Here is a 25,013-nt window from a genome sequence, read left to right as displayed (position 1 = left end):
TGATGGCCCACCAGCGCGTGGGTTCGCAACAGTTTTCGAGGGTAGAGTATTCGACCCAATTTGTTGATAGGCCCGTCAGGAGGTGAGAGTATACTCTCAAGTATTAGCAGCTGAATTTGTCGGATTCACCCACACCTGAAAGATTAGTATCTGCAAGCACAGTAGTAACAACAAAGTAGTATGATAACAACGGTGTGAGAAACGATCTGTTGACGGCAGACTATTCCTAACGATTGTATCAATGGCGCCTTCGTTGCCGCGTCGACGGAAGTTGTCAATTCCCGTCAACGGTAGGTGAACCAACAGTGTAGCAGGTAGCAGCAGTGTAACGAGCAATAGCAGTGGCAAGGAACATCAGTAGTGACAGCAGTAGCAAGTAGCAACAGTAGTAGCAGCAGCAGAGCAAGACAAGTAACAGCAGTAGAAACAGTAGTAGCAGCAGCAGAGCAAGACAAGTAATAGCAGTAGCAACAGTAGGACAAACTCGTAGGCAATGGGTCGGTGATTTGTTTGGATGATATTCATCATGCAACAACTATAACACGGAGAGATAAGTGACTAGCTCCCGTTTGTCAATGTGATGTAGGCATGCATTCCGTGTGTCATCATACATGCTTAGGGAAAAGAACTTGCATGACATCTATTGTCCATCCCTCCCGTGGCAGCGGGGTCCATAATGAAACTACGGGATATTAAGGTTCTCCTTTTAATAAAGAATCGGACCAATGCATTAGCACTTGGTGAACACATGAACTCCTCAAACGATGGTCATCACCGGGAGTGGTTCTGGTTATTGTCACTCCGGGGTTGCCGGATCATAACATATAGTAGGTAACTACAACTTGCAAGATAGGATCTAAAACACACATATATTGGTGACAACATAATAATTTCAGATCTGAAATCATGGCACTCGGGCCCTAGTGACAAGCATTAAGCATGGCAAAGTAGTAGCAACATCAATCTCAGAACATAGTGGATACTAGGGATCAATCCCCATCAAAACTAACTCGATTACATGATAGATCTCATCCTACTCATCACCGCCCAGCGATCCTACGAATAGATTACTCACGAACGACGAAGAGCTTCATGGAATTGGAGAGGAAAGAAGGTTGATGATGACGATGGCGACGATTTCCCCTCTCCGGAGCCCAAGACGAACTCCAGATCTGCCCTCCGGATGAAGAACAGGTGGTGGCAGCACCTCCGTATCGAAAACGCGACGAAAACTTTTATTTTTATTTTTTTTGGGACGAAAGGCAACTTATAGAGCTGGAGTTGGGGGCGGCAGGGCCGTGTGGGCCCCACAAGCCTGCACCACGCCACCAGGGGGTGGTGGCGGAGCAAGGGCTTGTGGCCCACTGGCCCACCCCCTCAGGTGGAACTTGGCGCAGATATTTTTGATATTTTCCAAAACTGCTTGTCACGCCCAAGATGCGACCCTATCCTCAATTTGGCACGAAGGCCTCGTCAGGGATAGAAGTGCATCTCGTCGTGTCGCAAGAATGGATATCGTTACAAGTACATGTACTGAAAAGAAGAGATATATATATAGAATTGGCTTACACTCGCCACAAGGTACATCAGAGTCACAGCAGTACATTACATAATCATCAAGAGTAAGAGCAGGGTCCGACTACGGACGAAAACAAACGAGAAAAAAAGAAGAACGACGTCCATCCTTGCTATCCCAGGCTGCCGGCCTGGAAGCCATCCTAGATCGATGAAGAAGAAGAAGAAGCAACTCCAAATGAACAATCAACGCGCTCGCGTCAAGTAACCTTTACCTGTACCTGCAACTTGTGTTGTAGTAATCTGTGAGCCACAGGGGACTCAACAATCTCATTTCCAAAGGTATCAAGACTAGCAAAGCTTAATGGGTGAGGCATGGTTAAGTGGTGAGGTTGCAGCAGCGGCTAAGCATATATTTGGTGGCTAAACTTATGAGTACCAGAAATAAGATGGGGGTGAACTACGCATACCGGTCGTGAACTACTGATGATCAAATGAATGATCCTGAACACCTACCTACGTCAGACATAACCCCACCGTGTCCTCGATCGGAGTAAGAACTCACGAAGGAGACAGTCACGGTTACGCACACAGTTGGCATATTTTAATTAAGTTAACTTCAAGTTATCTAGAACCAGTGTTAAACAAAGTTTCCACGTTGCCACATAACCACGGGCACGGCTTTCCGAAAAGACTTAACCCTGGAGGGGTGCTCCAACTAGTCCATCAAAAATTACCATAAGCCGCATAGAAATCCTCAATCACGAAGCTTGCGATCTCGTCGGATTCCCTAGTGGAAAACCTCAACTGTGAGATTACCCAAAGCATCACCGGAATCCCGATGCACAAGATATCTCGTCAAAGGTAAAACTAATCCAGCAAGGCCGCCCGGCGTGTCGACGATCCCGATAGGAGCCGCGTATCTCGTTCTCAGGACACGACGGATGGAAAAGCCTACAGGCACCAAACCTCGAGTTGCCTCGTGGTGACCCCGCAGTCTGTCCTTTTGGGACCAACACCATCAGCACTGGCCCCCCTGTTTATGTAAAATTACTCCTCGGGTTCATGACACCCTATGCATTTCAATATTAACAAAATTATTATGTTGGGCAAATGTAGAACCAATGTTGGGCCTTCTCGGACCAGCTTTAATCTAAAACGAATTATCAAGGGTGTCCCCATAACAACCCCGATCGTGTTACACTACTGGAATCTGCTGGTTTGCCGACAGCCAGAGCTGACGGCAAAGGACAGTTTAACTGATGGCAAAGGCTTTGCCGTTAGTGTGCTGTCGGCAAAGGTACCGACCAAGATTTTATTGGCAATCACCTTCTTTGCCGTCAGCTGAAGGTCGACCGACGGCAAAGACTTTGCCATCAGCTTTGTGGCACGGGCTGACGGTAAAGAGCAGTGGCGGCAACAGCGCAGGCCGAGCTCCGTTAGAAGGTTAACGGCAGGCTTTGCCCACAGCCGTAGCAAAGCTGACGGCAAAGCCGAAACCCCTGGGTCCCCTAGGTCCCCTCTTTGCCCACAGCCGTAGCAAAGCTGACGGCAAAGCCAAAACCCCTGGGTCCCCTTGGTCGCCTCTTTGCCGACAGCTGGAGCACAGCTGACGGCAAAGCCGAAAATCTGGGAAAATTTTGTATTCCTAGAGTTGTCAGGATACACAGGCTGCCGCCATGTGTCTTCTTTGCCGTCAGTCCACCGACGGCAAAGCCGTTGCCGTCAGTAAGCTGTAGGCAAAGACCCTCTCTGCTTTTTTTCATATTTGTTTTCTGTTAATTCCCTGCATTTGCAAAACATAGATACAAACATCAACATATATATATATTCCCAGCCCCTAAACAACACCACAAGTGCATCACAAAGTGCAAACAGCACAACACAAGTGCAAACAACATGAATATATGTAATTAAAGTGCAAACAAGATCACAAAGTATTACAAAGCATCACAAGTGCATCCACAAATACAATTGCATTACAAAGTTCATCTAAGACTACACAAGTGCATTACAAAGTCCCTCGAGCATCCATCCATATGCCATGCTGCTTTATCAAAATCTGCATAATGAGAAAGAAGTTAGAAGAAGAATACAATAAGAAAGAAGTTATCTAAATTAAGCTAAGCAATTAGAAGAAGAAGTGGAAGAAGAAGAAGAAGAAGAAGAACAAGAAGAAGAAGTGGAAGAAGTGGAAGAAGAAGAAGAAGAAGATAGAGAAAAAGAAAGAAGAGAAGTTATCTTTTTCTCCTCTTTCTTCTTCTCTTATTTCTTCATCTCTTGTTTGTTCTTCTCTTCTGGTTTCTTTTAAAACTTTCTAAACTAATTATGTCATTTTTGAGCTCTAATATCAACTAGAATTTACTAAGCTAACTAAACCATGGCTAATATCAACTAGAATTTACTAAGCTAACTAAAGCATGGCATAATCTAAGTTGATCCAAACAATAAGAAGAATAAGAAGGAGAGGAATAACTTACCGAATGCCAAGAAACGGAGGAGAAGCTCCATCTCCGTTGGTCGCTGGGTTGCTAGGGCTCTCACCAGGAGAAGTAAAGGGATCGTGGGATTCAACTCTGGAATGATGCTGCAACAAGGCAAGAGTTAAAATATGTGGTTAGCACGGCGACAAACAATGGTATAAGACCGTGCAAGGTTGGTCATTGAAAGGGAACTCACCGTTCCCACCGGAGAAGGCATCGGCGGAGGGGGCGGCAAACCTTGCTTCTCACACATAGCCTGCAAATTAGTTTTCGAGGAGTCAAAGAAATAGCCTTGTTGCATCTCACACATAGCCTTGCTTCTCACGCAACTGACTTACCGCAACGAAGTCGTGCATGGCCTTCACATGGGCATTATTGCGTGCCCTCTCCTCCTCAAGCAACCTCTGCGTATTCCGGTCCCTCTCCTCCAACAAGAGCCTGGTGGCCTCCCTCTCCTTCATAAGTGCGGCCTGCAACCACTCCTCAAAAGGAATTTTCATCATCCATCCAGGGACAAAAGAACGAAAGAAATAATGAAGAAAACTAACCTCGATGGCAAGATCAACTGGCCTCGCGCGTTGCCGTATTACAGGAGCGGAGCTCGTTTGCCTCGACTTGATCTGAGATAGAGTCTCAGTGATAGGGACGAAGCCATCACACATGGCCAACGTGCCATGACTCTTACCGCCACCAGAGATCATTAACGCCTCTGGATCGATAGGATTCTGGCTCGGGTCAAAGTCAGGCCCGCGCAGCTGTTTGACCACCTCAGAATAAGACATCATCTTGTTGTAGGCGGACAGGCTTGTGTATGCCGACGGCCCGTCCCCCTCAGAATATGCCTTCGCCGTCTTGTACGAGCCCTTATGGGCCATGCTAAACGCGGCGTATCCCGTCATCTAATTCTTTCCTAATTCCATGTTTGTGCCATGTCATCTGTTTTGCTGTTTCTTCGAGCATGTAAAGTCGTTGAAGTCTTGGTAGGATCGGCAGATACCGTAGGACACTTACGGGGATTTTGCTCTGCTTCTTCTCACCTTCACTGTTTTCTACCTCAACATATCTGGAGGACTTGCAAAATGGACAATATGTTTCGTCCACATACTCTTTCCTAAATAAGGCACATCCCTTCTCACAAGCATGTATCTGCTCATACGGCATCTTGAGTGCACTAAGGATTTTGTCTGACTCATATAGGTTTGAAGGCATAATATGACCTTCTGGTAAAAAGCGCCCAAATAGGGTCATCACTGAGTCAAACAGGTCTCTTCCAATGTTGAACTGGGCTTTCAGAGCCATTACTTGTGCGATGGCATCTTGCTGAGAAATCTTAGTGTGCTCGTGAAGAGGACGTTTTGAAGACTCCAACATGGCATAGAAGGCTTTCGCGGATTCCTCCATCTCTTCGTCCTTGTTCCGAGCATCATCAAAGTCATTCACCATGTCTTCAATCCCTGTACCATAATCATCGGTGCGCCGACGCAACACCTCGTCTCTGTTACGTTGGGCCGACTCACCATGAAATGTCCACAAGGTATAGCCGGGAGTAAAAGCACGCATCTGCAGGTGTTTACCCATTACATCATTTGTCTGTCGCGAATAATTCTTGCACTTAGTGCAGGGGCACCATGTTTTTGGCTGGCCTTTAGAAAACGCCGTTTCCACGAATTCATAGCTTTTGCTCAACCATTCACCGGTCATATCTCTGTGACTATGGTGACCGGTGTACATCCATTCATGATCAGTCATTCTGGCAAGCTAGCTACATAGTATCCACATATAAAACAATATAAATTATCAATTCATCAAGTATGTTAAATTAATTATGGCCATTTTTTAATCATGGTTAATACATTGGGATGCATGGCATGCACACCTACCAGCTACTAGGTAAAGATGGGTCCTAATCCCACCCGAGTATGTGTAGATTGGGTCATTTCCCAATGCTCTGCTCCCGACCCAACGCAAAATTTCGGCAGCACCTCCCCGCTGTTCTCCTGATACACGTCTCGGCAACTAACCGAGAGGATGTGTACCCGGAGAACAACAAGGAGGAGCTGTCGAAACTCTGCATGGGATCCGGAGCAAAGCGTGGGAAACGACCCAATCTACACATACCCGGGCTGTCCATGGATAACGTTGGACAATTCGAAAGAGTCACCGTTATAAATATGCAAATGCATGCATATTTATGACAGGAACCCTTTCGAACGGGAGACGCATATTGGTTACGCAACACCTTTGCATTTTAATACTAAAAATACCTAGCTAGATAGTGTCATCAGCACGAAGGCCGGAACAGAGCAAAATAAAGGGGGTGGAGGAGGAGTTAACAAATGTGCTCACTTTCGAATGCAGGGGAGGTCGTCGATAACCAATCCCTCACGGAGAAGCTACTGCACATTTAAATGCACTCAATCAACACAAATACGCACTCGCGGTAATTAAATAATTGCTAACTAAATAATTGCTAACTAAATTTAACTTTTCTCCCCCTTCTACTTTCTCTTTTTCCTTTTCTTCTTCTTCTTTCTCTTTTTCTACTCGTGGTAATTAAATAATTGCTAACTAAATAATTCACCCCCTTCTTCTTTCTCTTTTTCCTTTTCTTCTTCTTCTTCTTTTCTTACAGCGTGTTTGGTTGGGGGAGTTGGAGGTAGGGAATGGGAGTTTAAGATTAACGAGACTAAAAATCTGTTGATTGGTTCAAGGACTTGGGATTTAACCATGGAAGGGGAAGGGGAATTACTAGGGCCAACTCCCATCGATCTCTACCCTGGGGAGCCCTGGTAATTCAGCGAAGGAATGGGAGTTGACGTCTGAAAACATATTGTTACTGATTTTGTGGCCCACCTCCAGAAGCAAAAGAAATAAAAAACTACGAACAAACTAGCTAAATGCATGCGGCAGCATAATTTCTCCTCTAAACAAACCGACCAACGCTAACTACTTCCTAATCTACGTCAAATAGGAGCCCATCTCTCGTAACCTACCCTTCCTTTCTTTGTTCATAAGAATTATTCCCACAGATAATTCCCAACCAATACCAAATGCTGGATTGGGACTAAATAGTCCACTACCCGTGTAAATCCCTCGGCCAACTCCCTCTCACAAATTCCCAGTCCCTTTCCCATAAACTACCAAACACGCTAAGTATCTCCTTCTAATTGCTAACTAAATAATTGCTAACTAAATTTAACTAAAAATCTACCACTAAAAATCTACCATTAAGTAATTGCTAACTAAATTTAACTAAAAATCTACTACTAACAGATCTAACTAACATAGAAAAATAAACTAAAAAAAGAAAAAAGGGGAGGAGGAGCTCACCGGCGAGTCGGGCGGGGATGGCTCGGGGCAGCGGCGGGGCGGGGTTGGCGCGGGGTGGGGCTGGGCTGGGCCAGCACGGGGCGGGGCTGGCGCGGGGCGGCGCGGGGTGGGGCTGGTGCGGGGCGGCGCGGGGTGGGGCTGGTGCGGGACGGCGCGGCGGTGCGGCGCGGGGCGGCGCGGGGTGGGGCTGGTGCGGGACGACGGCGGTGGGTCGGGAGAGCAGGGAGAGTAGGGAGAGCAGGGAGAGAGAACCGGCCGTTAGGGCATGCAGTTAGGTCGTGTGCACGGGGGAAACAACCGAGCTATGCCGACAGCTAGCTGTCGGCAAAGACAATCGTTAGGCTTTGCCGTCAGCTGGCTGTCGGCAAAGCGGTGCCCCGTTAAGCCGTGGTCGGACGTGGGACCGGGGAGCTCCCTATGCCGTCAGTCTCCCTATGCCGTTAGTGTTTTTCGCCTTTGCCGTCAGGTGGCTGACGGCTTAGACAAAGCGGACGGCATAGATTATCTATGCCGTCAGCCTCTCATATGCCGTCAGTACTTATTTTGCCTGAGGGCAAACTCTCTTTGCCATCAGCCCCGTGAAATTGCTGATGGCAAAGCTGAAAGCTGTCGGCAAATTATGTTTTTCTAGTAGTGTTAGGAGCGCTCGATTATGGAACATAACACCGGTAGCCGAAACTAAGGGGGCAAAGGTGGAACAAAACACCAGGCTAGAAAGGCCGAGCCTTCCACCTTTTACCAAGTATATAGGTGCGTTAAATTAAATAACATTTAATAGGGTGATATAACAATGAACCCATGTTTTCACATGGAAGTAACTGCACCTTCAACTAGCAACGCTAACACATGGTTAAGCAAGCGCTAACATAGCCAATCAGTGGTTTGCTAGGTCGAACAGGTTGAAGGTTATCATGGCATGATTGAGAGGCTGATATTTAACAAGTGGTAGGCATCGAGACATAAACGATAGAAGCGATAAAATTAGCATGGCAATGATAGTAATGGTATCTGGGGAAATGGTCATCTTGCCTGAGATCCCGCTTGGAAGAAGAGCAACTCGGTGAAGCAGACGAACCAACAACGGGTCCTCACATTCCGACACGCTTGCGGAACTCTATCGAGACGGAGCAAACCGAAACCAACATCAACACAGATATTCACCACATGATGCACAACATGATGCACAGCCTACTATGATGCATGAACAGGTTAAAATGCAAGGCATGACATGGCAATTCACCTCACACAAACCCTACACATTAAGTGAAGCTCGATATGCAACGGTGGCATATCGACGAAACTCCACGATTAATTATTTAATTCACTCCCGATTATTTACACGACAATATTAAATGTTTTTAACATGGCAAGGATGAAGCGATGATCCTACGTGTCATCCTAGTCGGTTTAACTCGCGGAACATAGAACAGAGCTACGACACAAGAGGCATGCAACACAATATGTTATGCCATGAATGCGTCATGCATGCAAGTTCAAACATCACGGGCAAGAAGAGAAAGACACATGTGTCGCCACGGCGAGCGAGAGGGAACCATGGCGGCAAAACGAAAACGAAGCCACGACAACGTTTCTATCCCAATAACTCGTCGAGATATCGTGCCAACGTACTGGGAACGCGTGCGGGAACGGTAAGTAATGATGGGGTGATCCCGTATCTCGGGTTCCCATGTGTCGGGCACAACATAGAGGGACAACGTGCAACGGTCAAACATACGGTGCATACATACATTCAACTCATACAACACATGCATACGGTTCTTGGCCACGTCTCATCGGTATACCTTTGACGCGTGCGAATTGGAGGGGTTCGGTCGAAGCGGACATCGTGGAGGTCGTGGTCATCGTGGAAGTCGAGGTACTCGGTCTCGTCGACGGTAGTCGTTCGCTCGGCGTCGTGGTTCTCGGGTCTTCGGCGTCGGTAGTCGATCACGTCTCCGTCGATGTTCGGGGTTTGTCGAGGACGTCGTTGTACTCGCCGAACTTGTCGACGACCCACGACGGCGGGGATGGTGCACGCGGTCTTCGCGACGCTCCAACAGGCAACCGGGCAAGGCAACAGCAAGCGGCAGCAGCAACAGGCAAGCTAGCAAAGCAAGGCAAGCTAGCAAGCACGGCCAGCAGCTAGCTCACAACAACTAGCAGGTATTATCACGCAAGCAAGCAGACTAGAAGCAAAGCAAGCTAGCTAAGCGGCATGCATACGCAGCTAACAGCAAAATCTACTAACAAATACTAGCTAGCAAAGCAGCAGCATCTACAGCAACTACAGCAAGCATGCCAAACATCCACGGCAGCAGCAAGGAAGCAGCATGCATCAGGCAAAAGCAAGAGCAACCAACAACAACACAAGCCAACTGCTAGCAGCAGCTACAGGCAAGCAAGGCACGGCAAGCAGCACAGCAGAACAATCCATCGGCAAGCATGCATAGCGGCAGCAAGAGCAACTCCACACAGCAGCCACAGCAGCACTACGCAAGAGCAACTATTATAGCGGCAAGCAACAGGCGGCAAGCGACAACAACGGCTAGCAGCAGCCGGCATCAACTACAGCAGGCAACAGCTGGTAACAGCGACAACACAACTACAGCGGCGGGAGCAGCAACATCAGCAAGCAACACGCGAGCTCGGCTGGGAACGGCGGCTCGGCAAGACGCAGGCGGTCGGGGCGAGGCATGCTCGAGGCGAAGGGACGGCCACGGCAGGGCGGCGAGGACCGGACGAGGTCGGGCACCGCGCCGGAACTTGCGAGGGCCGAGGCCGAGGGGCTCACGGAGGCGGGGACGAGGGCGAGGACGCGGGGCGGCGCGGCGCACCGGCTGCTGGTGGCACGGGGAGGCGAGGAGAGGCCATGGCGACGAAGAGCACAGGCGGCGGGCGAGCTCGAGGCCGAGGGGAGGCACGCAGGCATGGGGCGAGGTCGAGGGAGGCGGCGACCGGCGAAGCGACCTGCTGCTAGCGCGGGAGGAAGAAGGGGCGACGACCATGGCGCGCGGTGGCGAGGCGGTCGGCGGCGGCGCGGCACGGCAGGCCAGGGAGAGAAAGGAGGCTGCGCGAGGGGAAGGAGATGACGGCGCGAGGGAGAACCACGAGGGACGAGGGGACGAGGGGCTCGGCTACGTGCACTAGGGTTGGGGGGCTGGCTGGGCTTGGGCCGGCTCCTCCTTCCCTCTCTCTTCTTGGGGTTTTCCCCCTTTTTCTAAAACAGAAAAGCCCGACAAAATGAAAAAGGTTTTTAACAAAATAGAAAATGCGTTTGGTTTTTCTGAAAAAAATATACCCCAACTATAAAATAGCTTGGGCATTTTAAAACAAATAAAAATGAAACCCTTTTAAGAAATAAAATAAAACCCTATTTAACAAGAGAATAAAATTAAACCCTTTTCTTACAAAAGAATAAAACCAAACCCCTTTTATTTAAATATTAAAATAAAGGCTCTTTAAAAGAGAAAAGAAAATGAGACGATTTTAAAATAAAACAAAAGGAGATATAAAATAAAACCCAAGAGGTTGGCCCCACATTTAATAAAAGGAGTTTTGAAAGAAGACGATTTTTAAAAGGGGTGTAAACGGAACTTTTACACAACCCCAAAACAAAATCAACGAGAAGAGAGGAGGGGAGTGGTTCGCGGTGCAACAGGGTTTAGCGGTGGCTCTCACGCACCCTCTCTCACACTCCATCAAAACAACGCCACTCACAAGGCACTAACACCCAACAACACGGCAACAAGCAACACCGATGAAACACAGTTGACATGATGCCATGCATGATGCGATGATGCAAACTAAATGACGATGCTACAAATAAAACTAACACACGACGGAAATGGAATAGAAGGGGGAATCTTCTGGAACGTCGGCATCGGGCTGTCACACTGCTCCCCGTAAATTTTCAGGACATTTGGAGAACTTTAATTTCTGCGCAAAAATAACACCAAGGCAATTCTGCTGAAAACAGCGTCAGTCCAGGTTAGTTCCATTCAAATCATGCAAATTATAGTCCAAAACAAGGGCAAAAGAGTTTGGAAAAGTAGATACGTTGGAGACGTATCAACTCCCCCAAGCTTAAAACCTTGCTTGTCCTCAAGCAACTCAGTTGACAAACTGAGAGAGAAAGAAAAACTTTGACAAACTTTGTTTGATCTTGTTGTTGCAACTATGTGTAACTCATAACCAGAATTTCAGCAACATCACAAGTTAACCACATAAGCAAATGACACAAAGGTCTCACGGTAAACTAATATCAATGGCATAATCAGCTAACGAGCAAATAATAATGAGTTTCGAATACCAACACTTCAATCAAAACAAGCATGAAGCAATATGAATAGGTGGTATCTCGCTAGCTCTTTCTGAGACCGCAAAACATAAATGCAGAGCACTTTCAAAGATCAAGGGCTGACTAAACATTGTAATTCATAGCAACGAAGATCGAGTCACAGTCATGCTCAATATCAATCAAAAGCAAAGCATAAAAATGAGAGAGGTGCTCTCTAATTGGTGCTTATAAAAGAGGAGGATGACTCGACAAGAAAATAAATAGACAGGCCCTTCGCAGAGGGAAGCATTGATTTGCAGAGGTGCCAGAGCTCAAGCTTTGAAAACAGAGATAATAATTTTGGGTGGCATGCTTTCATTGTCAACGCAATGACCAAGAGTTCTCAATATCTTCCATGCTACTCATGCTATAGGCGGTTCCCAAACAGAAAAGTAAAGTTTTAACTCCCCCACCACCAATCAATCACACTCCACGGCTAGCCGAATCCTCGGGTACCGTCCATACTAACATCATTCCGGGGGGAGTCTTGTTTTACAGTTATGTTTTCGATTTAAGCATGGAACTCGGCATCCCAAATACCGTCCCCTTTCTCGTGAATGACTGTGAATAAACACATGTCGAGCATAACACTCATAGCATGGAAGATACCAATAGGCCTCTGTCACCACATGAGCGGTTCGGGCATGCAAAACAGATTATTTCTTGAAGGTTTAGAGAATGGCACATACAAATTTACTTGGAACGGCAGGTAGATACCGCAAATAGGTAGGTATGGTGGACTCTCATGGAAAAACTTTTGGGTTCATGGAAGTGGATGCACAAGAAGTATTCCCGCTTAGTACAAGTGAAGGCTAGCAAAAGACTGGGAAGCGACCAACTAGAGAGCGACAACAGTCATCAAGATGCAATGAGTTTGACTAACATTGAATGCAAGCATGAACATGATATAAATCACTATGAATATGAACATCATAGAGGCTATGTTGATTTTGTTTCAATTACATGCATGAACATGCGCCAAGTCAAGCCACTTGAAACATTCAAAGGAGAATACCATCCTATCATACTACATCACAGTCATCTCAAAATCTATGTTGGCAATCAAGACAAACCATTATAAGCTCTCAGCTAAATAAGCATGGCATCAGAAACTATGATCTCTAAGTTGTCATTGCAAACATGGTTCTCTCACAACAAAGCTAAATCTGGGTCGACAAGCTAGTCATATTGACAAAAACAAAATAGATAAAGTTCATACCAGCTTTTCAGTCACAGTCACTTCATCATATATCATCATTGTCGCCTTTCATTTGCACGACTGAACGATGAGAACGATAATAAGCGCATTGGACTAAGTTGAATCTGCAGGCAAACACAAAGGAGAAGACAAAGTAATATGGCTCTTTGAAAGCTAAACAGGTAAGCATGTAAGAACCAATAAGCATTGTAACCAATATCTTCTACCTTGACACAAAGAAAAAGAAACTATTTACATGGGAAAACTCCCAACAAGCAAAAGAAGAAAGAAAAATATTTTTGGGTTTTCTCAAAAGGACACAAAACAAAAAAACAAGAAAACGAAAAGAAACTAGCATGGATAATACAGTGGCAAAGTTTAAACACCGGCTAACAAAGCGAAATCATAAGCATGAATGTAAAGTCGGTGAGAACACGTACTCCCCCAAGCTTAGGCTTTTGGCCTAGCTTGGTCTAATCCCATGGATGATCCTGGCGAAACCCAAAGTCATAATGGGTGTTATACGGGAGTGTTGCAGCCACTGCCTGAATAGCTGCCTCACGAAGTCGAGCAGCCGTTGCCTCCCTCTCATACTCCTCTACCTCTCCTATGGTTATGTAGTATCTTCGTTTTACCTGAAAGTCAAAGAAAGCAGGAGCAGGAAGGGTAATATGGAAAACACGCTGCCGGTTAAATATCAAGCGGTATAGGAGGGATCCATGATCTCTCTCAAGGAACTGGTAGCGTGTTAGAGCGACACGATCAAGGTAGGCTGTACGGAGAGGAGGGTCTTCTGGAAGGATGGATACTCCAAGAAAATTTGCTAAGCATGTAGCATATACTCCACCAAAGAAATCCCCCTCACTGGCATTTTTATTCAGCCTCCTTGCTATAATAGCTCCCATATAGAAGCTCCTGTCACCTGTTATTGCGCTCTTAAGGATACTAAGGTCGGAAGCACATAGGTGACAATGCACCCTTGTCGTTAATGCACCTACCTATGAAGAGGGCAAGGTAGTGCAAGGCAGGGAAATGGATGCTTCCTATGGTGCCTTGTGTGATATCTCTGGTTTCTCCAACAGTTATACTCGAGACAAAGTCTCTGACCGAAGACTTAGGAGGATCATTAACACTACCCCCATCGGGTATCTTGCAAATCCTATTGAAATCCTCCAGATCCACGGTATATGATTTATCGTACAGATCAAACAGTATGGATGATTCACGGCCAACTAAAAATTTAAATCTACGCACGAAAGAGGCACTGAGCATAGCATACTATTCACATTTATCTGAGAGGAATTCTTCTAACCCGACATTGCGGACAAGTGCATCAAACTCATCCTTGAAACCTGCTTCGATCATGAACTCATCGGAAGGCCATTCACATGGTTGTACCGGTGCGTCCCTTAGTTGAAAAGGTTCGGGCTCCCGAAAGGAGAGGCGAGGACCCTTCTTACTTGAGGAACCACCATGAAACTTCCTCCTGAACATAATTTCCTTTTGCTGAAATTTTTGAAGTTCAAGAGAAAAGTGAATAAAGACCCACCATACCTTGTAGCAACTACTCCTACTAGTGCCTAGAGACCGTATCACGCGCTAAAACTACTTAGGACCAGCTAAAATAAACCTTTCTAGCTCAAGAACAGGGTCACCAAGGTAGCAAGAATTCACCAAGGACAAAGCACTAGAGCAAATACTAATTGGACCAATGGAGGAGTCACTTACCAAGGAGTAATTTCCCCAAAACGGTTCGGAGAATGGTGCTTTGACCAAGGAGATCTAAAATCACAGCCAAATGAGCAAGAACACGGGTTTGAGCTACAAAACAATTTTTTCTGGAGGAGGAAGAAGAGGCTGGGAGCTGGAACGGGTGGAGGGGGTGCCTGTGGGCTCCACAAGCTTGCAACCCGCCACCAGGGGGGTAGGTGGCGGTGGGGGGGGGGGGCTTGTGGCCCACTGGTCAGGCCCCTTGGCTAGCTCTCAGGCCCAAAAATTTTCAAAAATTCTAGAAAAAATCATACTAATTTTTCAGGACCATCGGAGAACATTTATTTTCGAGGTATTTTTCTCCAGGACGCTAAAACAGAAAACAAGAAAAGCTAAACTAATTCTATCATTTTCTTCTAAGTAACAGAAAAGGAAAACTCAAAACAGAGGTATGTGACTCTCTGATTCATCCGTTTTTTGGTCATCGAAGAAATTCGTCAATGGGGTTGATCAAGTCCTTATGACAAAACCTTCTCGAATCGCAAGAGAGAATGGAGAATTTTCGAATAGCCACTAAGTCACCTCAATGGGGATATGTATCTCCCCAACAAGCAAATCATACTTCATCTTGACACGAGGAATAGGGCATTCAAAGCTCCCAATGAGAATCGATGAAGTCTTTTCAATAGCATTGATGCAATGTACTAGATATCGTTTCTTCGAAAAATGCACTGTGTGCTCATTACCGTTGACGTGGAAAGTGACATTGCCTTTGTTGCAATCTATAACAGCCCCTCAGTGTTTAAAAAGGGTCTTCCGAGGATGATAGCCATGGCATCGTCCTCAGGAATATCCAAGATAACAAAGTCTGTTAAGATAGTGGTATTAGCAAGCACAACATGCACATCCTCGCAAATGCCGATAGGGAAAGCAGTTGATTTTTCGGCCATTTGCAGAGAAATTTCAGTGGGTGTCAACTTATCCAACTCAAGTCTACGATAAAGAGAGAGCGGCATAACACTAACACCGGCTCCAAGGTCACATAAGGCAGTTCTTACGTAGTTTCCTTTAATGGAGCAAGGTATAGTGGGCACTCCGGGATCACCAAGTTTCTTAGGAGTGCCACCTTTGAAAGTGTAGTTGGCAAGCATGGTGGAGATCTCAAGATCTGGTATCTTCCGTTTATTAGTCACGATATCTTTCATGTACTTGGCATAGGGAGACATCTTGAGCATATCAGTTAACCGCATCTGCAGAAAGACGGGTCTTATCATCTCAACGAAGCGCTCAAAATCCTCATCATCATCCTTTTTCTTGGATGGCTTAGGAGGAAAGGGCATAGGTCTCTGAACCCATGGCTCTATTTCTTTACCATGCTTCCTAGCAGTGAAGTCATTCTTGTCATATCTCTTAGGTTGTGGATTATCAGGATTAACCATAGGTTCAATCTCCACATCCTCATCATTGCTAGGTTGAGCATTATTATGAACATCACTGTCCATATTGTCACCAGGTTCATGTTCATCACCTGATTGTGTTTCTGCATCAGACGCAGAAATATCATTAGGTTCGTCAGGTGTGACAGTATTTGGTGAACTAGCGTGCAGGTTTCTATCATCCTTCTTCTTCTCCTTAGGATGACTAGGTGTATCAACATTGATTCCTTGGGAATCTTGATCAATTCTCTTAGGATGACCTTCAGGATACAAAGGTGCCTGAGTCATTTTGCCTCCTCTAGTAATGACTCTGACAGAGTTGTCATTTAATTCATTGAGCAAGTCATTCTGAGCTTTAAGTACTTGTTCTACCTGAGTAGTAATCATAGAGGCATGTTTACTTAGAAGCTTTAGAGCATTGACATTTCTGTCTACACAAGCACTTAAATGGCTAAGCATACGAGTACTTTGTTCCAAATGTCTGCTAACATAATCATTGAAACTCTGAAATGTTTGGCAACAAAGTTGTTAAATTCAACAAAGCATAGGCTAGCAGGTTTATTAAAAGGAATATCACTCGCATCAAACCTACGCAGAGAATTCACTTGCATTACCTGTACCGGGTTATCGAGACCATGGATCTCTTCGATAGGTGGTAGATTTTTGACATCTTCAGATCTAATGCCTTTCTCCTGCATAGATTTCTTGGCTTCTTGCATATCTTCGGGACTGGGGAATAGAATACCTCTTTTATTAGGAGTTGTCTTAGGAGGTGGTTCGGGAATAGTCCAAGCATTATCGTTGATCAAGAGGTTATTCAGTAGGGTCTCAGCTTGTTCTACAGTTCGTTCCCTAAAAACGCAACTGGCACAACTATCTAGGTGGTCTCTAGAGGCATCGATAAGTCCATTATAGAGGATATCAAGTATCTCGTTCTTCTTAAGAGGGTGATCAGGCAAAGCATTCTGTAGCTGGACGAGCCTCCCCCAAGCTTGTGGAAGACTCTCTTCTTGGAGTTGAGCAAAGTTGTATATTTCCAAGGCAGCTTGCTTCTTATGGGCAGGGAAATATTTCTCACAAAAGTAATAGACCATCTCCTCGGGACTACGCACACATCCAGGAGCAATAGAGGTGAACCAGACTTTAGCGTCATCCTTTAGAGAGAAAGGAAACAACTTAAGGATATAGTAGTGGCGGATCTTCTCCTCATTAGTGAAAAGGTTGGCTATTTCAGATAGTTTGGCAAGATGGGCTATTACGTCTCAGACTCATAACCGTGAAAAGGATCAAATTCGACTAGAGAGATTATCTCAGGGTCAACCGAGAATTCATAATCCTTATCAGTGACAAAGATAGGCGAAGTGGCAAACTTCGGGTCATTTTTCATCCTAGCTTCCCGAGATTTTTCCTTCCACTTGAGAAGTAATTTCTCAGCGTCATAGGCATCCTTACACGCAAGAAAATCCTCAGCTATCTCTCCGTCCATAACATAACCCTCAGGTATATCAGGCAATTCATATCTAGGAGAGCTAGATCTAACAGGAGCAAAAGCAGGTTCTATCTCAATAGTATCGGCAGTATCAAAAGCATCACGAGCATTGGCAGTAACTCTAGCAATATGAGCATCAAGGAACACTCCTAGTGGAACATCAAGCAACTGAGTATCTCTAGTAGTATCAAGCATAGCATCATCAGGCAAAATAGCATCTCTAGCATCATCAGGCAAAGCAGTATCAAGCATAACATCTCTAGCAGCATCAGGCATAGTATCAAGCATAGTATCATCAGGCATAGTATCAAGCATAGCATCTCTACCAGTATCAGGCATAGTATCAAGCATAGCATCTCTAGCAGTAGTATCACAAGCATCATCAAGCACATGCGACATATCAAGATTTCTAGCAGGAGGTGATGTCGCAAACTTACTCATAACTGAAGGTGAATCAAGTGCAGAGCTAGATGGCAATTCCTTACCTCCCCTCGTAGTTGAGGGCAAGACTTTAGTTTCCGGATCCTTCAGATTCTTCATAGTGATCAGGAGATATAAATCCCAAGTGACTCAGAGAATATAGCAATACCTCCCTGGCAACGGCGCCAGAAAAATGCTGATCGTGCAATCTCTGGCGATAGCTAGACGAATGCTGATGACAACAATCCTTCCCTTGCAACGGCACCAGAAGAATGCTGCTAGCACTCCCCGGCAACGAAACTAGAAGAATGTTGTTGATGGACCACAATCGCGTGGGTTCGCAGCAGTTTTCGAGGTTAGAGTATTCGACCCAATTTGTTGATAAGCCCGTTGGGAGGTGAGAGTATACTCTCAAGTATTAACAGCTGAATTTGTCGGATTCAACCACACTTGAAAGATTAGTATCTGCAAGCACAGTAGTAACAGCAAAGTAGTATGATAACAACGGTGTCAGAAACGATCTGTTGACGGTAGACTATTCCTAGCGATTGTATCAATGGCGCCTTCGTTGCCGCGTCGACGGAAGTTGTCAATTCCCGTCAACGGTAGGTGAACCAATAGTGTAGCAGGTAGCAACAGTGTAACGAGCAATAGCAGTGGCAAGGAACATCAGTAGTGACAGCAGTAGCAAGTAGCAACAGGAGTAGCAGCAGCAGTAGAGCAAAATAAGTAACAGCAGTAGCAACAGTAGTAGCAGCAGCAGAGCAAGACAAGTAATAGCAGTAGCAACAGTAGTAGCAGCAGCAGAGCAAGACAAGTAACAGCAGTAGCAACAGTAGGAAAAACTCGTAGGCAATGGGTCGGTGATTTGTTTGGATGATATTCATCATGCAACAACTATAACACGGAGAGATAAGTGACTACCTCCCGTTCGTCAATGTGATGTAGGCATGCATTCCCTGTGTCGTCATACGTGCTTAGGGAAAAGAACTTGCATGACATCTATTGTCCATCCCTCCCGTGGCAGCGGGGTCCATAAGGAAACTACGGGGTATTAAGGTTCTACTTTTAATAAAGAACCGGACCAACGCATTAGCACTTGGTGAACACATGAACTCCTCAAACTATGGTCATCACCGGGAGTGGTTCCAGTTATTGTCACTCCGGGGCTGCCGGATCATAACACATAGTAGGTAACTACAACTTGCAAGATCGGATCTAAAACACACATATATTGGTGACAACATAATAATTTCAGATCTGAAATCATGGCACTCGGTCCCTAGTGACAAGCATTAAGCATGGCAAAGTAGTAGCAACATCAATCTCAAAACATAGTGGATACTAGGGATCAATTCCCATCAAAACTAACTCGATTACATGATAGATCTCATCCTACTCATCACCGCCCAGCGAGCCTACGAATAGATTACTCACAAATGACGAAGAGCTTCATGGAATTGGAGAGGGAAGAAAGTTGATGATGACGATGGCGACGATTTCCCCTCTTCGGAGCCCAAGACGGACTCCAGATTTGCCCTCCAGATGAAGAACAGGTGGTGGCGGCGCCTCCGCATCGAAAATGCGACGAAAACTTCTATTTTTATTTTTTCTAGGACGAAAGGCAACTTATAGAGCTGGAGTTGGGGCGGCAGGGCCGTGTGGGCCCCACAAGCCTGCACCACGCCACCAGGGGGGTGGTGGCGGAGCAAGGGCTTGTGGCCCACTGGCCCACCCCCTGAGGTGGAACTTGGCGCAGATATTTTTGATATTTTCCAAAACTGCTCCCCGTAAATTTTCAGGACGTTTGGAGAACTTTGATTTCTACACAAAAAAAACACCAAGGCAATTCTGCTGAAAACAGCGTCAGTCCAGGTTAGTTCCATTCAAATCCTGCAAATTATAGTCCAAAACAAGGGCAAAAAAGTTTGGAAAAGTAGATACGTTGGAGACGTATCAGGACTAACTTATTAACTCAGTGCCAAGCGTGAGTTCCTGTTTTTTCCATGTTTTTGACCCCTTTCACATGAGATTTTGAAACGGAGTCCAAACGGAAGAAAATCCCTGAAAATATTTTTTTTGGAACGTAAGAAGATCGGAGAACTTGGGAACAAAGCCAGAAGAGCCCCAGGGGGCCCACAAGCCCCCACCCCGCGGCCAGGGGGGCCGCGCCATCCAGGCTTGTGGGCCCCCTCGAGGTCCCCTGACCTAGATCTTTCTCCTATATAATCCCAAAAATTTCAGAAAAAATCAGGAGATCATCGCAATCGCTTTTCCGCCGCCGCAAGCTTCTGTCTCCGCAAGGTCCCATCTGGGGCATGTCCTGGTGCCCTGCCGGAGGGGGGATTCGGACATAGAGGGCTTCTCCATCAACACCATGACCTCTCCGATGATGCGTGAGTAGTTCACCATAGACCTACGGGTCCATAGCTAGTAACTAGATGGTTTCTTCTCTCTCTTGGATCTTCAAATACAAAGTTCTCCATGATCTTCATGGAGATATATCCAATGTAATCTTCTTTTGCGGTGTGTTTGTCGAGATCCGATGAATTGTGGATTTAAGATCAGATTATCTATGAATCTTATTTGAGTTTCTTCTGATCTCTCTTATGCATGATTTCATATCCCTGTAATTCTCTTCGAGTTGTGGTTTTGTCTGGCCAACTAGATCTATGATTCTTGCAATGGGAGAAGTGCTTGGTTTTGGATTCATACCGTGCGGTGACCTTACCCAGTGACAGAAGGGGTAGCGAGGCACACATCGTGTTGTTGCCATCAAGGTTAAAAAGATGGGGTTTTCATCATTGGTTTGAGATTATCCCTCTACATCATGTCATCTTGCTTAAAGCGTTACTCTGTTCGTCATGAACTCAATACACTAGATGCATGCTGGATAGCGGTCGATGTGTGGAGTAATAGTAGTAGATGGAGAAAGTATCGGTCTACTTGTCTCGGACGTGATGCCTATATGTATGATTATTGCCTTAGATATCGTCATGAATTTGGGTGGTTCTATCAATTGCTCGACAGTAATTTGTTCACCCACCGTAATACTTGCTATTTTGAGAGAAGCCTCTAGTGAACATTATGGCCCCGAGGGTCTACTCCACACCATATTTTGAACCTTACACTTTTTACTTCGTTGCACTTTCCGCCTTCAGATCTCACTTTGCAAACAAGCTTGAAGGGATTGATAACCCCTTTGAAGCGTTGGGTGCAAGCTTGTTTGTGTTTGTGTAGGTACTGTGGACTTGACGAGACCCTCCTTCTGGATCGATACCTTGGTTCTCAAACTGAGGGAAATACTTACTGCTGCTGTGCTGCATCACTGATGTTTGCTGTGTATCCCCGGCAACGGCGCGAGAAATACTTCTGCTACTGCAACAAAAGACCTTCCAACGGCGCCAGAAATAGGCACATCGACGGGAGAATAATTGGCTTGATCTTTCTGCTGCGGCTACACCTTAAGGGACTTCCTAGGCAAGTATGCAAAGGATTTCCCCCGTGGCCTTGGAGCCTTGCATTGGTGTTTCCTCGAAGCGGAAAGGGTGATGTAGCGTAGCTGTGGTAAGTATTTCCCTCAGTTTGAGAACCAAGGTATCAATCTAGTGGAGGAGTATCTCAAGATCCTGCACAAACACAAAAGCTTGCTCCCAACGCTATGAAGGGGTTGTCAATCCCTTATAGATTGTTTGCCAAGTGAGAACTGAAAGCAACAAAGTAACAAAGCAAAGTAAAAGCGGAGGTGTAAACGATGGATGTGAATAGACCCGGGGGCCATAGTGTTTACTACTGGCTTCTCTCATGAAAGCAAGTAGACGGTGGCTGAACAAATTACTGTCGAGCAATTGATAGAACCGCGCAAAGTCGTGACGATATCTATGCAATGATTATTTCTATAGGCATCACGTCCAAAACAAGTAGACCGATACTGTCTACATCTACTACTATTATTCCACACGTCGACCGCTATCCAGCATGCATCTAGTATATTAAGTCCATAAGAACAGAGTAACGCCTTAAGCAAGATGACATGTTGTAGAGGGATAATCTCGAACCAATGATAAAAAACCCATATTTTTACCCTTGATGGCAACTACTTGATGTGTGCCTTGCTGCCCCTACTGTCATTGGGAAAGGTCACCACATGGAGAACCCAAAACCAAGCACTTCTCCCATTGCAAGAATCAAAGATCTAGTTGGCCAAACAAAACCCAAGACTCGGAGAGACTTACAAGGATATCAAATCATGCATATAAGAAATCAGCAAAGACTCAAATATATATCATAGATAATCTGATCACAAATCCACAATTCATCGGATGTCGACAAACACACCGCCAAAGAAGATTACATCGGATAGATCTCCATGAAGATCATGGAGAACTTTGTATTGAAGATCCAAGAGAGAGAAGAAGCCATCTAGCTACTAACTACGGACCCGTAGGTCTGAAGTGAACTACTCACGAGTCATTGGAGGGGCGATGATGATGATGAAGAAGCCCTCCAACTCCAAAGTCCCGTCCGACACGGCGCCGGGAAGGGTCTCCAGATGAGATCTTGCGGAAATGGAAGCTTGCGGCAGCGGAAAAGTACTTTCGAGGCTCCCTTGATTTTTTGTGGAATGTTTGGGAATTTATAGGTCAAAGATCTAGGTCAGGGGGCGGCCAAGGAGGCCACAAGCCTGCCCACCGCCGCCTCCCCTGGTAGCGGAGTGGGGGCTTGTGGGCTCCCTGGAGCCCACCTGGCTTGGCCCAAAAGCCGCCTCGTCTTCTTCCGTTCGGGAAAAAATCATTTCAGGTTTTTTCTTTCATTTGGACTCCGTTCCAAAATCAGATCTGAAAAGAGTCAAAAACACGGAAAAAACAGGAACTTGCACTTGGCACTGAATTAATAAGTTAGTCCCAAAAAAGATATAAAAGGTACATAAAACAACCAAAGAAGACAAGATAACAACGTGAAACCATCAAAAATTATAGATACGTTTGAGACGTATCAGTCCTCGAGTAGGGAAGTGATAAAGAATGAATTTTTGATGTGGAATGCTACCTAGCATAGTTGTCCTTGGCAACTTCTTTCACGTGACATGAATGTTCACATACGTAAGAGAAGAAGCCATCTCTTGTATGGCAATCCCTACTCATTCACATTGATATATATTGATGGGCATCTCCATAGCTTATTGATACGCCGAGTCAATGTGACCATCTCCTCCTTTTTGTCTCACAACCACCACCACACTCTATTCCACCTATTGTGCTATATCCATGGCTCGCGCTCATGTATTGCGTGATAGTTATAAAAAGTTTGAGAAAGTAAGAGTGCGAAAGCAATTACTTGGCAAATTCCGGGGTTGTGCATGATTTACATTAGTTGTGTGAGGATGATGGAGCATAGCCAGACTATGATTTTGTAGGGATAACTTTCTTTGGCCTTGTTATTTTGAAAGTTCATGATTACTTTTCTAGTTTGCTTGAAGTATTACTATTTTCATGTCAATAGCAAACTATTGTTTTGAATCTTACGGATCTGAACATTCATGTCACGTGAAAGAAGTTGCAAAGGAAAACTATGCTAGGTAGCATTCCACATCAAAAATTCATTCTTTATCACTTCCCTACTCGAGGACTGATACGTCTCAAATGTATCTATAATTTTTGATGGTTTCACGCTGTTATCTTGCCTTCTTTGTATGTTTTATGTACCTTTTTATATCTTTTTGGGACTAACTTATTAATTCAGTGCCAAGTGCCAGTTCCTATTTTTTCCGTGTTTTTGACTCTTTTCAGATCTGATTTTGGAACGGAGTCCAAACGGGATAAAAACCCCGAAATGATTTTTTTCCCGAACGAAAGAAGACCAGGGAGCCTTTGGGCCAAGCCAGGTGGGCCCTAGGGAGCCCACAAGCTCCCACCACGCCACCAGGGGGAGGCTTCGGTGGGCAAGCTTGTGGCCACCCTCGCCGCCCCCTGACCTAGATCTTGCGCCTATATATTCCCAAATATTCCGCAAAAAATCAGGTGAGCCTCGAAAATACTTTTCCGTCGCCACAAGATTCCGTTTCCGCAAGATCTCATCTGGAGACCCTTCCCGGCACCCTGCCGGAGGGGACTTTGGAGTTGGAGGTCTTCTTCATCATCATATCGCCCCTCCAATGACTCGTGAGTAGTTCACTTCAGACCTACGGGTCCGTAGTTAGTAGCTAGATGGCTTCTTCTCTCTCTTGGATCTTCAATACAAAGTTCTCCATGATCTTCATGGAGATCTATCCGATGTAATCTTCTTTGGCGGTGCGTTTGTCGAGATCCGATGAATTGTGGACTTGTGATCAGATTATCTATGATATATATTTGAGTCTTTGCTGATTTCTTATATGCATGATTTGATATCCTTGTAAGTCTCTCCGAGTCTTGGGTTTTGTTTGGCCAACTAGATCTATGATTCTTGCAATGGGAGAAGTGCTTGGTTTTGGGTTCTGCCATGTGGTGACCTTTCCCAGTGACAGTAGGGGCAGCAAGGCACACATCAAGCAGTTGCCATCAAGGGTAAAAAGATGGGGGTTTTATCATTGGTTTGAGATTATCCCTCTACATCATGTCATCTTGCTTAAGGCGTTACTCTGTTCTTATGGACTTAATACACTAGATGCATGCTGGATAGCGGTCGACGTGTGGAGTAATAGTAGTAGGTGCAGAAAGTATCGGTCTACTTGGTTCGGACGTGACGCCTATAGAAATAATCATTGCATAGATATCGTCACGACTCTGCACAGTTCTATCAATTGCTCGACAGTAATTTTTTCACCCACTGTCTACTTGCTTTCATGAGAGAAGCCACTAGTAAACACTACGGCCCCCGGGTCTATTCACATCCATCGTTTACATCACCGCTTTTACTTTGCTTTGTTACTTTGTTGCTTTCAGTTCTCACTTGGCAAAAAATCTATAAGGGATTGATAACCCCTTCATAGCGTTGGGTGCAAGCTTTTGTGTTTGTGCAGGATCTTGAGACACTCTTCCGCGGATTGATACCTTGGTTCTCAAACCGAGGGAAATACTTACCATCGCTGTGCTACATCACCCTTTCCGCTTCGAGG

The sequence above is a fragment of the Hordeum vulgare genome, chromosome 6H, assembly GCF_904849725.1.
Source record: "Hordeum vulgare subsp. vulgare chromosome 6H, MorexV3_pseudomolecules_assembly, whole genome shotgun sequence".
NCBI lineage: Eukaryota > Viridiplantae > Streptophyta > Magnoliopsida > Poales > Poaceae > Hordeum > Hordeum vulgare.
This window is presented reverse-complemented; position numbering follows the sequence as displayed.